Source organism: Coenobita brevimanus, chromosome 40 (genome assembly GCF_032717465.1).
Source record: "Coenobita brevimanus isolate Jiangsu-jjx chromosome 40, ASM3271746v2, whole genome shotgun sequence".
Classification (NCBI taxonomy): Eukaryota; Metazoa; Arthropoda; class Malacostraca; order Decapoda; family Coenobitidae; genus Coenobita; species Coenobita brevimanus.
In genome coordinates, this window is record NC_136993.1 from 7,427,927 (window position 1) to 7,441,588 (window position 13,662).

At 42.4% G+C, this 13,662-nt stretch overlaps 1 pseudogene; it reads left to right on the top strand.

The window, feature by feature from the left end:
- Positions 1-3,346: 3,346 nt before the first annotated feature.
- Positions 3,347-13,662, top strand: part of LOC145397272 (putative glutamate receptor) — a 76,623-nt pseudogene continuing 66,307 nt past the window's right edge.

Consider the following 13,662-nt stretch of genomic DNA (forward strand, 5'->3'; position numbering starts at 1 on the left):
TTCCTATTCTATCATCCAGACATGCATAATCAAGCGTTGCCTTCCATTCATTCAGTTCACCACCCACCCTTCTCATCACTCGCAACATATACATGTGGATCATTTTGTGTCTATAGTGGGTATTCGCTATTAACAAACCCCTCCCTGTACAAATGTCCACTAGAGCACTGCCATTCTCATTCACTTCTGCAGGCACACCCTACTCATCAACTGCTTCAACCACTTGACATTCCCTACTTTTCCATTCATATCTTCAATCTAAAACACTCTCTCATTACTTTCAAACTTTTCCATGGACGCTTCCACATTTGTCCAGAACTCTTCTTTCACTCTACTCTCATAAGCTTGTGTTGGCGAGCGCGCAAACACACACACACACACACACACACACACACACACACACACACACACACACACGCTTGCCCACATTTGTAGTACAACTTTCAATCTTACCCACACAATCCTTGAGGCAACTGATCCATACTCTCTAATATTCTCCATCCATCTCATGCCTGGAAACAACAAGAATAAAACAGCCTTCGTCAAAGTTTTTGTTCTAAAAAATGGGAGAGATGAAAAAAGAAGACGGTGAGCATTCATGTAGCACTCATGATGTAGGCATCTCCAAACCACTAAAGGAAATTAGTACTACCAGCACATAAACCCTTCTCTGGCTACCTCCCACCTTGGATTATCTCACAGTTTATCTATTTTCTCACATGGCCTTTTTTCATCCAACTGTCCCACTTCCCTCCAAGGAACCATATTCCCCTTAGGACTCATTTTCCTCAATGGACCTGTTTTCCCCAAAGACCAATTTTCCCTGATGGACCTATTTCGCTAATTGACTGTTTTCTTTTACCCCCGTTTTCCTATTTGCTCCCTATGGACTGATTTCTCCCATAAACATTTTTAACCAATGGACCTGTCTGCTCATCAAGGAGCTATTTTCCCACATATGCTTATTTCTCCAGTGGACTTGTTTTCCACCATGATCATATTTTCCTACAAGGACCTAGTTTTCTTCCACTAACCCATATAAATTCTGATGAATGACATGTTTTTACAGATCTTTTTACCCTTTGGACCTATTTACCCTCCATGCACCTTTTTTCTTCATGGATTTAATTTTCACAATGGACCTATTTTCGACCCACAGGAACATAACAATTCATACATAAACATATTTACTACATGGATCTTACCACCATTCTGCCCATCTAGCCACCAAACATGGATCTCCACAAGATAACTGTCTTGCAACTTTATTCACACACACACACACACACACACACACACGTACATGCGCACGAAAGGGAACTGCAAAATTTTTTCCATAAGCACATTACGTTCAGAAAATAGTACTACACCATGACTTTATCTCTCTCTCTCTCTCTCTCTCTCTCTCTCTCTCTCTCTCTCTGTATATCTATAAATATATATATATATATATATATATATATATATATATATACAGTAATTTTGTGTGTGTGTGTGTGTGTGTGTGTGTGTAATCTTGCTCTTTACTTCAAGCAGCAGAAGCAGCGTACCAAATCACTTCTTCTTCCTGATAGTTTCTTATATTTTTCTGAAGGTTCTAGGGTGGTAAAAAAACGTTTCTTGTTAAATCTGTTTCCCCGTTGTTTGTAGCTATGTTCCGCTATGACAACTCTTGTTTGATACGTCAGCTTAAGGGTGGAAACGACTGTTCTAACCTAGCAGTTTAACAAAGCCCAACCTAACCTAGCTTAACTGGACCTATTAATTTAACCTACCCTAACCGCAACTATCCAAACCTAACCTCCAGTTGGAAAATGGGAGACGAAATCCACCTCCGAGTACGTTTAAATAATTTTCTTCCATTACACCGGAAACAAACAATCGTACATACCGTATAGGAACGTAATGACAATTCCAAGGGAAGGAAAGGGTCATTTACCACACAGAAAATCTCATAAGAATAGAGAAAACAAACTGGAGTATTATGATATGAATTTGTAAGGTTTGTCTGCTGCTTGAAGTAACATTCATTTACCTCTCTCTCTCTCTCTCTCTCTCTCTCTCTCTCTCTCTCTCTTGTGTGTGTGTGTGTGTGTGTGTGTGTGTGTGTGTGTGTGTGTGTGTGTGTGTGTGTGTGTGTGTGTGTGTGTGTGTGTGTGTGTGTGTGTCTGTGTGTGTGTCTGTGTGTCTGTGTGTCTGTGTGCACAGTTACTGCTGGTTTTTCATGAAAACTTGTGTACTTCCTGTTGTCATAAAAAAGAGTAGTCAAAAGAGTTATAAAGGAAATACAAAGTAGAAATGTCAGTTATGAATCACAAAGTTTACATGAGTCAAGATCATGCTCGACTTTTGACGCCACGGAGGCTGCCCCCACCTCACCCTGTGTTGGTTCCTTATACTGATGCCAGGTTAGGTTTGATCACTATCTTTATTGTGACAGAAGTGGATGTCAGAATGAGTGTTGGAATTTCAGACTCATTCTTCTCTAGGCTTGTCTGAGTGTGCACGATTTGAGGTGAACTGTAAAGGTTGGCTGAAGGTCTGGGTTGGCTTCAAAAGTCCCTAGTAGCCAGACTGTCCATGGCATAACAGCGTCCATGTGCAGCTGTCCTTCATTAAACATTATGTCTGGGTAACTTTTGGTCCACTACACAGGAAGAGATGGCACAAATGAATGGCTTCCACCGTCGTTCAGATCTCCGTCATCAGGTCAATCACTCTCCAACGTAAACCCCCGTCATTCATAAAACTCCACCCCATCCCTCCATCTCATTCTCGGTCTCCTTCCCTCCTCTTCATTCATAAAACTCCATCCCATCCCTCCATCTTATTCCCTCCACCCCCACGATCTTACTTACATAGATCATTGTACAGCTTTTATGTTAATCAGATATCCAATGTGCTTTGAGTGTGCTGTTAGACTTTACACAAGGCTCTAACAAAGGACTATTTTTCCCCTGTAGCCAGTCTCTTCATTTAGCATATGTATCAGAATGAAACAAAACATAAATCATACCTCCATAAAAGCGCTCTATTTGCTCTCCGTATAAGAACACTTCACGGAGTAACCACTGTGTTCCTGTCAACTCAGTATCATCAACATAAAGGTCAGCATATGTAATTAGGGGTTTGTTTATACCCCTGGTAATTACATTTTGGTACGAAAAACGTGATATTCTTATATGTTTAACATATAAGGAAGACAAATGTATACTTGTAGGCCTATTGAAATTTTAATTTCATTCAGCTGAACGTAGTTGCCTGTTTTGCCGGTACAGCAAACAAGAAATGAAATTAGTCTGAAAAGGATTATGTTGTACAGGATTATATCACTGGGGGGACGAGTATGCTGGAGGTGGCAGATGACGACCAAGACTTTCACAACACCACGAGCCAACTAATGCAGATGGTTAACAATGTTCGACAGGTAAGTTGCATTCATGTAATTAAAATCATGTATAACAATACAGAAATGTACTTTCTTCTGAAAACTCTAACAACTAAGTCCCCTTGCTGGGACAGAAATACAAGGCCACCTAAAATGATTTTAGGCATAGTCCATAAGTACCCAGGACTCCTATGTGTGATTTGGTTGTAAGGAGGCTTTGCCCACTGTCCTCCGCCAATCGGCTTATAGTCGCAGAGCCCGCCGGTCCATATCATCGGGTTTTCCCCTTTACTAACTGTAACATGAATTACTAATATGTCTTTTTTAAGGACCATAGGTACTAGTGGGTTAAAGAAACTGACAGACTTTTCACTGTTTAGGCTACTCAGGGTTATTATCCAGAGACAACGTTCTAATTGTAGTCATAGTCAATTTTTATTGTATATGAATACATATTCATTGATGCACCTAGTAAGTAAAGCAAAATATTTTTCTACCCTTAACGAACTGCATCAGCTCAAACAATCCCCTGGCTATTTCTAACCGCCTTGCAAAGAGTTTCCATATACCTGACCGTACTCTGGTATTCATTTTCTTCACTGGTCTCCTCCGAAACAATCTTGTCTCGGTAACCTCTTCTATCACTCCAGTAGGGCATCTGGGCTCTGCCAGTTCATGGAGTATGTGGCTACGCACGGGAGGGCTACAGCTTACATTGTTTTCTTTTGCTCTCTGACTAGGACAAAAATCCTAACTAAAATCACACAAATATAGTTCAAAATAAAGTGACTTACAAAAGGTAACGGGGCACTCATAACCCAAAATCACATGGCACAATATTTCTGGCCAGGATCGTGCTAAATTCTATTCTTCAAACTAGGACACTTTCAGTTTCCTTTGAATGATTAGTGTATCCATTACCAAGGGCCATCTGTGTGTCCTTCTTGTATGATGGAGGTTATCCTATTAGACCAAGAAACAAACTTCATTTTCTTAGTCTAATATATATATATTGTTACGGAACAGAGAAAGATAACGTACACTTTAAGTGAGAATGCTAAAGAGTCACTACTGTCCCGTAAAGTTCCAGGTTCAAAACAAAAGAGTTAGGTAAAATTACAAGTTAAAGTTTAATGCACAAACTAACAACAAAACATTCAGAACTCATAAGGATAATGTAATGGCAAATATACAGGTTAAATATATGGTTAACTGCAATAGCCTCTATTAACACGAAATTAGCAAGAATAAATTTATCTAAGTCAGCCCTGATAAAATGAGATACCAGATAATACTCAGTGAATGCCAGATAAATAATTACAGATACAAACTATTATCAAAAATGACTGACAAAGAACCCCACACGAATCACAAAAACTTCACTAGGCCCACAAATTAAACTTATGCTATACAGTACAAGAAAAAATGCAACAACACTTATACTCAAATTACACACAGCTGCTAGATGGTTGGAGATTTCTTGAGCACTCACAATAATAATATCTGTACAGGGGAGGACAGAGATGTGAACAAAATGAGGAGCAGATCTAAGTGGCAATGATGCAGAGACTGAGCTCATTATATAGGAGCTGGCAGAGCCTGATACAACTTGTAAGAGGGACGCGCAAATGAAGCGATGGGGACAAACGGTCGACAATCCCGCACTGAATAACAGAAAGGACGACTTACTCTACTATAACGGTAGAAGGGGGGGACTGAGGCAGAACACGCTCGTGATCAAACATGCAGCATACTGTGCGTTAAAATTACACAAAGGATGATGAAATCATAGGCTATGTAACACCTCCCCACAAAGAAAAAGAAATTTACAAAGGAAATTTCTTATTACTCTAAAACAATCTGTACATGGCATTACAGAACATGCAAATGTCTTTCCTAATGTTACAAAACATGAGATCTCCCTAGCACGTTCAGTCATAGGTACTTGCCAGTATCCCTTTAACAAATCAAACTTACTTATGTACCTAGCCTTTCCGATCTTGTCTATGCAATCTTCCACACGAGGGAGAGGGTAAGTGTCTGTTTTAGTTATCTGATTAACACGTCTGTAGTCAATGCAAAGCCTCTGTGACCCACCTGGCTTAGGGACCAGAGTGACAGGAGAACTCCACTCGCTCTGACAGGGCTCAATCATCTTGTGGTCCAACAGGTAGCCAAGCTCCTTCTGGATGAGAGGAACTTTCACTGGGTTCACACGGTAAGGAGGCAGTTTAATTGGCTTTGCGTCTCCAACATCGACATCATGCATCAACACAGTGGTTCTTCCTGGAGTAGCACGGAACACTTGCGGGTACTCCTGCAGTAACGCCGAAAACTCCTGCCTTTCCTTGGGTGGTAGATGAGAAAGCTTAGTCTGGAGATCATTCATGATATCAGGATTCTTCCCCAAACTATCACTCAGGCTCATACTGCATGGGAGAGCTTCACTTGCAGACTCGGGTGGAACAGCTACAGTGCAGACTGGATTATTTTCGTCCCGCCTGTGATATAACTTTAGCATGTTGATGTGACATAGTTGCTTGCTCTTTCTACGATCTGGTGTGGCGATGACATAGCTGACATCACTGAGTTTCTTCTCCACGAAATAAGGGCCACTAAACTTGGCTTGAAGAGGTTGCCCATGAACTGGTAGCAGAATCAATAACCTGATCTCCTGGCTGAAAGTGGCGTAACCTGGACTTCTTATCATACCAAGTCTTCATCTTCTCCTGAGCAGCTCCTAAATTCTCTCTCACCAGCTGTAAAGCAGTGGACAGCCGTTCTTTGAAATTCATCACATACTCCAGCAGGTTGACGTCATCTTCCTCCGACAGCCAGCATTCCTTGAGTAGCTTAAGGGGTCCTCTTACTTCATGGCCAAACAGTAGTTCAAAAGGTGAGAAGCCCAGTGATTCATTTGGAGATTCTCTTGCGGCAAACACAACGAATGGAAGACCTTTATCCCAGTCTTTCTGATGTTCCAAACAGTATTTCTTGAGCATCGATTTGAGTGTTTGATGGTATCTCTCCAACACTCCTTGGGTCTGGGGATGGTAAGCTGAAGACGTGATCTGGGAGATGCCCAACTCTTTCAGAGACTGCTTGAAAACATTTGACATGAAATTACTTCATTGGTCTGACTGTACCTCCTTGGGCAGACCAAACTTTGTGAAGAACCCTAGCATTTCCTTAACCACGTTCTTTGCTGAGATGTTTCTAAGTGGAATGGCTTCAGGATAACGAGTAGCCATATCAATCATGGTCAACACATAAGAAAATCCTGAAGAAGTCTTAGGAAGAGGGCCCACAATATCCACCAACACACGGGTGAAAGGCGCCTCAAAAGGAGGAATGGGAACTAGAGGTGCAACCTTTTCGGTCTGATTACACTTCCCCACAACTTGACAGGTGTGACAAGACTTACAATACCAGGAAACATCCCTGAAGATACCTGGCCAGTAGAAGTGTTTCAAAATGCGTGCCACAGTCTTCCTCACTCCAAGGTGTCCTGCCAAACTGGTATCATGAGCCACTCGAATGATATCCTGCCTACAAACACGAGGGATGACAACTTGATGTACAACCTCCCATTCACAGTCGGCTGATGCTGTTGGGGGTCTCCACTTCCTCATAAGTACTCCCTGACTTTACATAATAACAAGTAGAAGCACCGGCTGACTCTTCCTCACTGCAAGCAGAGTTAGCTAGACCTTTCAACTCAGGGTCAGCAACCTGCAACTCAACCAACTCTTGACGAGACAAATTATCAACACTACGGGGTACTGCCTCATCTGGTGAGTGGTCCAAATTAGCAAGAAAAGTGTCAGCTAGGATAACATCATCATCATCATTATCCTGTAAATCACCAGTAACTTTAGACTTAGCCCTAGTGACAGCACATGCAGGGAAACACATCAGGGACATCACAATCCTGGGACGCAGCCACTGGCTCACTAGACAACTGAGGAGCTGGACACACTTGACTTCCACCAATATCATTTCCAAGTAAGAAAGTTACACCTGACATTGGGAGTGTCTCAACCAACCCAACCATAACAGAACCATTAACAAAACCAGACTCTAAATTCACTCTGCACAGAGGAACAGAGAAGTAATTATTCCCTACACCTTGTAAGATTACAGTTTCATCAGAGGAATTAAAATTAGAGCCTAGAACACTGGTCAGCATAAGGGATTGGCAAGCACCTGTATCACGATATATTTTAACTGATTTCCCTTCATTACTGTCCAGAGGACTGACAAAACCATCAGACAGGAAATTAGCACATGAACTCTTGAGAGTGTCACCCACGTTACTGCTCAAAAGAGGAGCTCCATCATGAGAATTTAAGTTACCCCTCAAAGCAGGTTCAGTTAACTCAGTTAAAGAATTCTGGGAACTCTCAAGAGTGGACACTAGACCAATTGACTTAATATTTAAAGACTCCTTTTTGTTCACATCACGCTGTCTCCTGAAACATTTCTCCGTAGTATGACCAAGCTTACTACAATAAGTACATTTACTTTTCTGAAATCTAGAGGTGAAGCTGGTATTTACTTCCTGAGAAACATCATCCTTATTCTCTTTCCTGTTACCTGTACTCTGAGTAGAGGCAACGTACTTACTCTCAGCTTTCCCTTTTTCTCTAGAATATCTCTTGTGAGTGAGAACATACTCATCAGCTAAAACTGCAGCATCAGACAAATTATCTATTCTTTTCTCATCAAGATATAGGCTTACATCTTTATAAATACACCTTTTGAAGTCCTCCAGCAAAATCATCTGCTTAAATTTGTCAAAATCAGAATCCACATTCTTAGATTTTAACCACTGCTCTAACAAATCTTCTTTGATTTTTGCATACTCAACATGGGATTGCTTATCTTGCTTGTAAGTTGTCCTAAATTTTACTCTATAGGCTTCAGGAACAAGCTCATAGGCCTTAAGAATCAAGCTCTTAACTACATCATAATTATCAGATTGATCCTGAGGCAAAGATGCATAAGTTACTTGGAGCTTTACCGGTGAGAACAGTTTGAAGGAGTACTGGCCAATACTCCTTAGGCCAATTAAAACCTGTAGCTACCCTCTCAAACAACTGAAAATACTTTGTTAAATCAGATTCATTAAAAGGAGGGACAAGTTTAACATTTTTAGCCACATCAAAATCATCAGAGCTAGATGATCCAGTTCCACCTTGTTTCATGCGATACTCATGGTCTGCCTGAATCCTGGCAAGCTCAATTTGTGCCTGAGCCCGTACCTCTGCCTCTTGAATACGAGCATTTGCCTCCTTAACATCAGCCTCCTTAGCACGTGCTTGAAATTCAGCTTCCTTCACACGAGCCTCCTGCAGGGCTAGCTGTAACTTAGCTAATTCAATCTGCTTTTGCTCATTTGGAGGAGTTACATTAAACAAGCTTTTATTAATCATGCCAACAATTTGATCTTTAGAATGATGAGAGTGAACAACAAATCCCAATTGTTGAGCAACAATCTTAAGTTCATTCTTTGTTCTGTTTTCTATATCACACACTGTTTGCACATTTGACAAAAAATCCCTGGCTTCATCAAGTGTAGAAATAGTAGCCATCATGAATATATCACAGTCACAAAATATCAAACAATATCCTTATGATAATATCCTGAATATCCTGATATGAGGTCGCCAAATTTATGTTACGGAACAGAGAAAGATAACGTACACTTTAAGTGAGAATGCTAAAGAGTCACTACTGTCCCGTAAAGTTCCAGGTTCAAAACAAAAGAGTTAGGTAAAATTACAAGTTAAAGTTTAATGCACAAACTAACAAAACATTCAGAACTCATAAGGATAATGTAATGGCAAATAAACAGGTTAAATATATGGTTAACTGCAATAGCCTCTATTAACACGAAATTAGCAAGAATAAATTTATCTAAGTCAGCCCTGATAAAATGAGATACCAGATAATACTCAGTGAATGCCAGATAAATAATTACAGATACAAACTATTATCAAGGGGACTTTGATGCATGGTCGTGGAGTGTGCAGACGTGTTTCTCTGGCTCTCCTCTAGCTGCAGGGTTGCCTCACCGGCTTTAGCTTTGTTTCCTCCGCCACTAGGGCGTTTTTCAATAAAGTTAGGTTAGCTAGTACTAATTCTCCTCCCAGCCCTTTAGAGATATAGTAAGTGTCTATATCTGTTTCCTGAGATTGCCTTTGCTTACTCACCTCTGGAGTGTACCCCCCACTGATCGCTCTGGGGTGTGAGTTACACACGGGCGCGTCCTCCCGAGAGTGGTTTGAGAGGGTAATCTCAGACTAGGTGTTTTTTCCCCGGGCAAATTCTCCCTTGGTTGTTTTTCTCTTTCTTCCCACTTCCCCCTCACGGGGGAAGTGGTAACTATGGCGGACGCCACACCTGCCTCCCCCCCCTTCAGGGGGGGAGGTGGTCCTGACGAAAGTAGGAACGACCGGACTGACCACCCCCAGACTGACGGACGCCAGACTCGAGCCCCACTTGATATCCCAGTAGCAAATGCGACCTACGTCACCATCCATGCGCTAGGTTCCACTCCCCTGTCCAGTCTCAATCCCTTCCTTATCAAGAAGGTGATTGACCACTGTGCGGGAGAAGTTGAACAAGTTAAAAAACTTGCTAATGGAGATCTCCTGGTCAAAACTGTAAACTCGGCACAGGTAAAGGATTTGTTGAAACTGCGCAAATTCCATTGTTACGATGTCGAAGCCAAAATCCCAGTCTCCATGAATTCTTGCAAGGGTGTTGTCACTTGCAGGGATCTCATGGTGATGAGCGAGGACGAGATCGTAAGTGAATTGGCGCAGCAAGATGTCATAGAGGCTAAATTCATAACTCGCTACTCGGAAGGCATAAGGACGAAGACAGCAACTATCATCTTGACGTTTGCCAAATCTTCTCTTCCTAATGAAATAAAAGTTGGTTACGAAATTATTCACGTTCGGCCGTACATCCCTAACCCTTTGCGTTGCCTGAAATGCCAGCTGTATGGGCATGGTACAAAGACTTGTCGGGCTTCCCAGCCAGTGTGCGGCAAGTGTGCAAGCCAGGGTCATGATGCGGAAAGTTGCACATCAGAGACAGTACGTTGCTTTCACTGCAAGGGTACTCACTCCACTTCCTCTAGGGATTGTCCCAAGTGGAAGGAGGAGAAGGAAGTCTGCACAGTGAAGGCAACTGAGGGTATTTCCTACTACGAAGCTAGGAAAAAGGTGAAGGAGTTGCATGCAACTCCCACGCCCGAATAGGTCCTATGCTTCGGCGGTAATATCCCGTCCTGTGATGTGCTCTGTCGAGGCGATGACTGACCCTGTCTTTCTCCCTCCTGCCGCTCACAGTACATCTCCATCTCGACCCCCTGTCCGTTCCAACTCTCTCACTGACATCCCTAAAGCTTCAACTTACTCTCAGGCTGCTGCTGCCTCTTCATCAGTACGGCCTAAAACGAAGCCTGACAAGCCTACTAAGAATAACATGACCACCCTCACGAAACAGTCACGTCCTCATGTCCTTCCGGTTCCTACTCCAGCGAGGGAGAGAAAGGTTAGCTCTTCCTCGGGGGAGGCTGGGAACCTAGTTATTGATGATAATATGGAGGTTTCCATTAACAAGCACCGGGATAGGTCCCCCGGTAGTCGCTGCCTGCCGGCGGGCGACAAAAAAAGACAAAGCACACTGGCCCCCAACGAAAATCTTAAACCGCCGCATTCACTATACTACAGTGGAATTGTAGAGGTATTGGGAATAAGTTACACAATATAGCAATCTTGCTTTCTATACACAGGCCAGACGTTGTTTGTTTACAGGAGACGCGCCTGGAGGATCACCCTGATCCTCCACAGTTCAAACACTACCACTCGTATAGAAGATATGAAGGTCACGGAGTTGCCATTTACACACACAAATCACACCCACAAACGGAAGTGATTCTAAATTCTACTCTGGAAGCGGTCGCGTGCAGAGTAAAATTTAATAACACGTATCTGTCTATTTGCTCTCTGTACTGTCCTCCACATGGCCCCATTGATAGTGATGCTTTAAATTCACTAGTGGAACATCTGCCTGGAAATAAGTTAGTGTTGGGCGATTTTAACGCCCATCACTATCAATGGGGTAGCTTGAGGATTGATGGTCGTGGGGAGCAAGTAGCCGACCTAATACTACAGTCCAACCTCTGTCTTCTGAACGATGGTAGAGCGACTCGTGTAGATGATCGTACTGGTAACTTCTTCGGCCATTGACTTATCTTTGGCCTCCCTGGTATACATCAAGATCTCTCATGGGACCTCTTACGACGACTCCTTGGGAAGTGATCATTTACCCATCTGTCTTTCTTATACACGCGACATCATTTCGGACCCTCCACCTCCAAAATTTAACTATAAGAAAGCAGATTGGGGATCCTTCTCAAGGATCGCCAATTTAGATATATCTGGGGAGACCATAGATGTTAAGGTCGAAAATATAACCCAGTCCATATTACACGCAGTTGAGGCTGCTATTCCCAAGACTTCTACAGTTCATGCGAAGCATAGAGCACATTGGTGGATGCCGGATTGCCGACAAGCATTAAGAAAACGCAATAGGAGATACAGGATTTTTGATAGTCAGCCCACTGAGGAAAATTTTATTGCATACAAACAGGCACGGGCTGAGGCAAGGAGAATAATAAGAAGGGCCAAACGTGACTCCTGGCGGTCCTTTGTGTCCACGGTGACTCGTACAACGCCATTACGTAAAGTCTGGTCCACCATAAGAATATTAAATAATAAAGGCCCATATTTCCCCATTACCACCTTGCAAGTAAATAATAACATCTATGACGAGCCCGTGGACGTTGCTAACATCCTCGCCAGGAGTTTTTCTCATGTAAGTAGCTCAGCCAATTATGACCCGCGTTTCCAACATCATAAACGCACGGCTGAGCTACAGATATTAGACTTTGCCACAGAAGACGTAAACTCCCCGTACAACCAAGAGTTTACGCTAGATGAACTGCTCCTTGCCCTTAAATCCTGTAAAGACACCAGCCCTGGACCAGACACCATCACGTACGGTATGATCCAGCATCTTAATCAGGACAACCTGATTAAGATGTTAGCATTGTACAATGAGATTTGGGCGTCTCGAACGTTCCCAAACTCATGGCACTTTGCACACGTCATACCGATACCCAAAGAGGCTGGTCGTCTTATGAATCCCACTTCATTTCGTCCTATTGTGTTGACTTCTTGTCTATGTAAGGTCATGGAACGAATGGTTAACAATAGGCTTCTTTTTGTTTTAGAGTCGAAGAATTTGTTAAATGATCAACAATGTGGCTTCCGTAAATACAGAAGTTCACTAGATCATTTAATGAATTTGGAGCATTGTATTGCAGAGGCATTTGCCAATAAAGAATTCATGATAGGGGTGTTCTTGGACATCCATAAAGCCTATGACATGACATGGCGACACGGTATATTAATGAAGCTCTATGCTTATGGTTTAAGAGGAAATTTGCCTGTTTTTATTTCAAATTTCTTAAGGGACAGAACTTTCTCTGTCAAATTGCCCCGTAACGTAATATCGGATATATTTATCCAGGAAAACGGGGTGCCACAGGGAAGTGTGCTTAGTCCTACTTTATTTAGTATTATGATCAATGATATTCTGTCATCAGCTCCCATCCCGAGGAATCTTAAATACTCACTCTACGCTGACGATTGTGCAATATGGCACTCTTCCCGTAACGCACAATTTTCGGCTGGGCGGATTCAAGCAGCCCTTGACTCCGTCCACCAATGGGCCTTGCAGTGGGGATTTAAGTTTTCCGTACGTAAGTGTGCCGCTATAGTTTTCACTAATCGTAACGTACCTAATTTGTGCTTAACTTTGGATAATCAGGCGGTACCTTTTCAAAATTCTGTAAAATTTTTAGGAATACATTTTGATCGTAGAATGAATTTTAAACTTCACATTAATACTTTGCTTGCTCGTTGTGATAAACCGTTAAATGTCCTCAAGTACCTAGCGGGTACTACCTGGGGGTGCCGACAGAAAATCTTTATTAATGGTGTATAAGTCCCTTATTCGATCAAAGCTAGACTATGGCACAGGTGTATGGCTCGGCCTCTGATGCCACGCTGACAGGATTGGATGTGTTACAGAATAAATGCGTGCGAATGTGTCTTCGAGCTGTACGGTGTACCCGTGTGGCTCGTATGGAAGTGGAGGCGAATGTGCCTCCTCCGTATTCGCCGTGACCACTC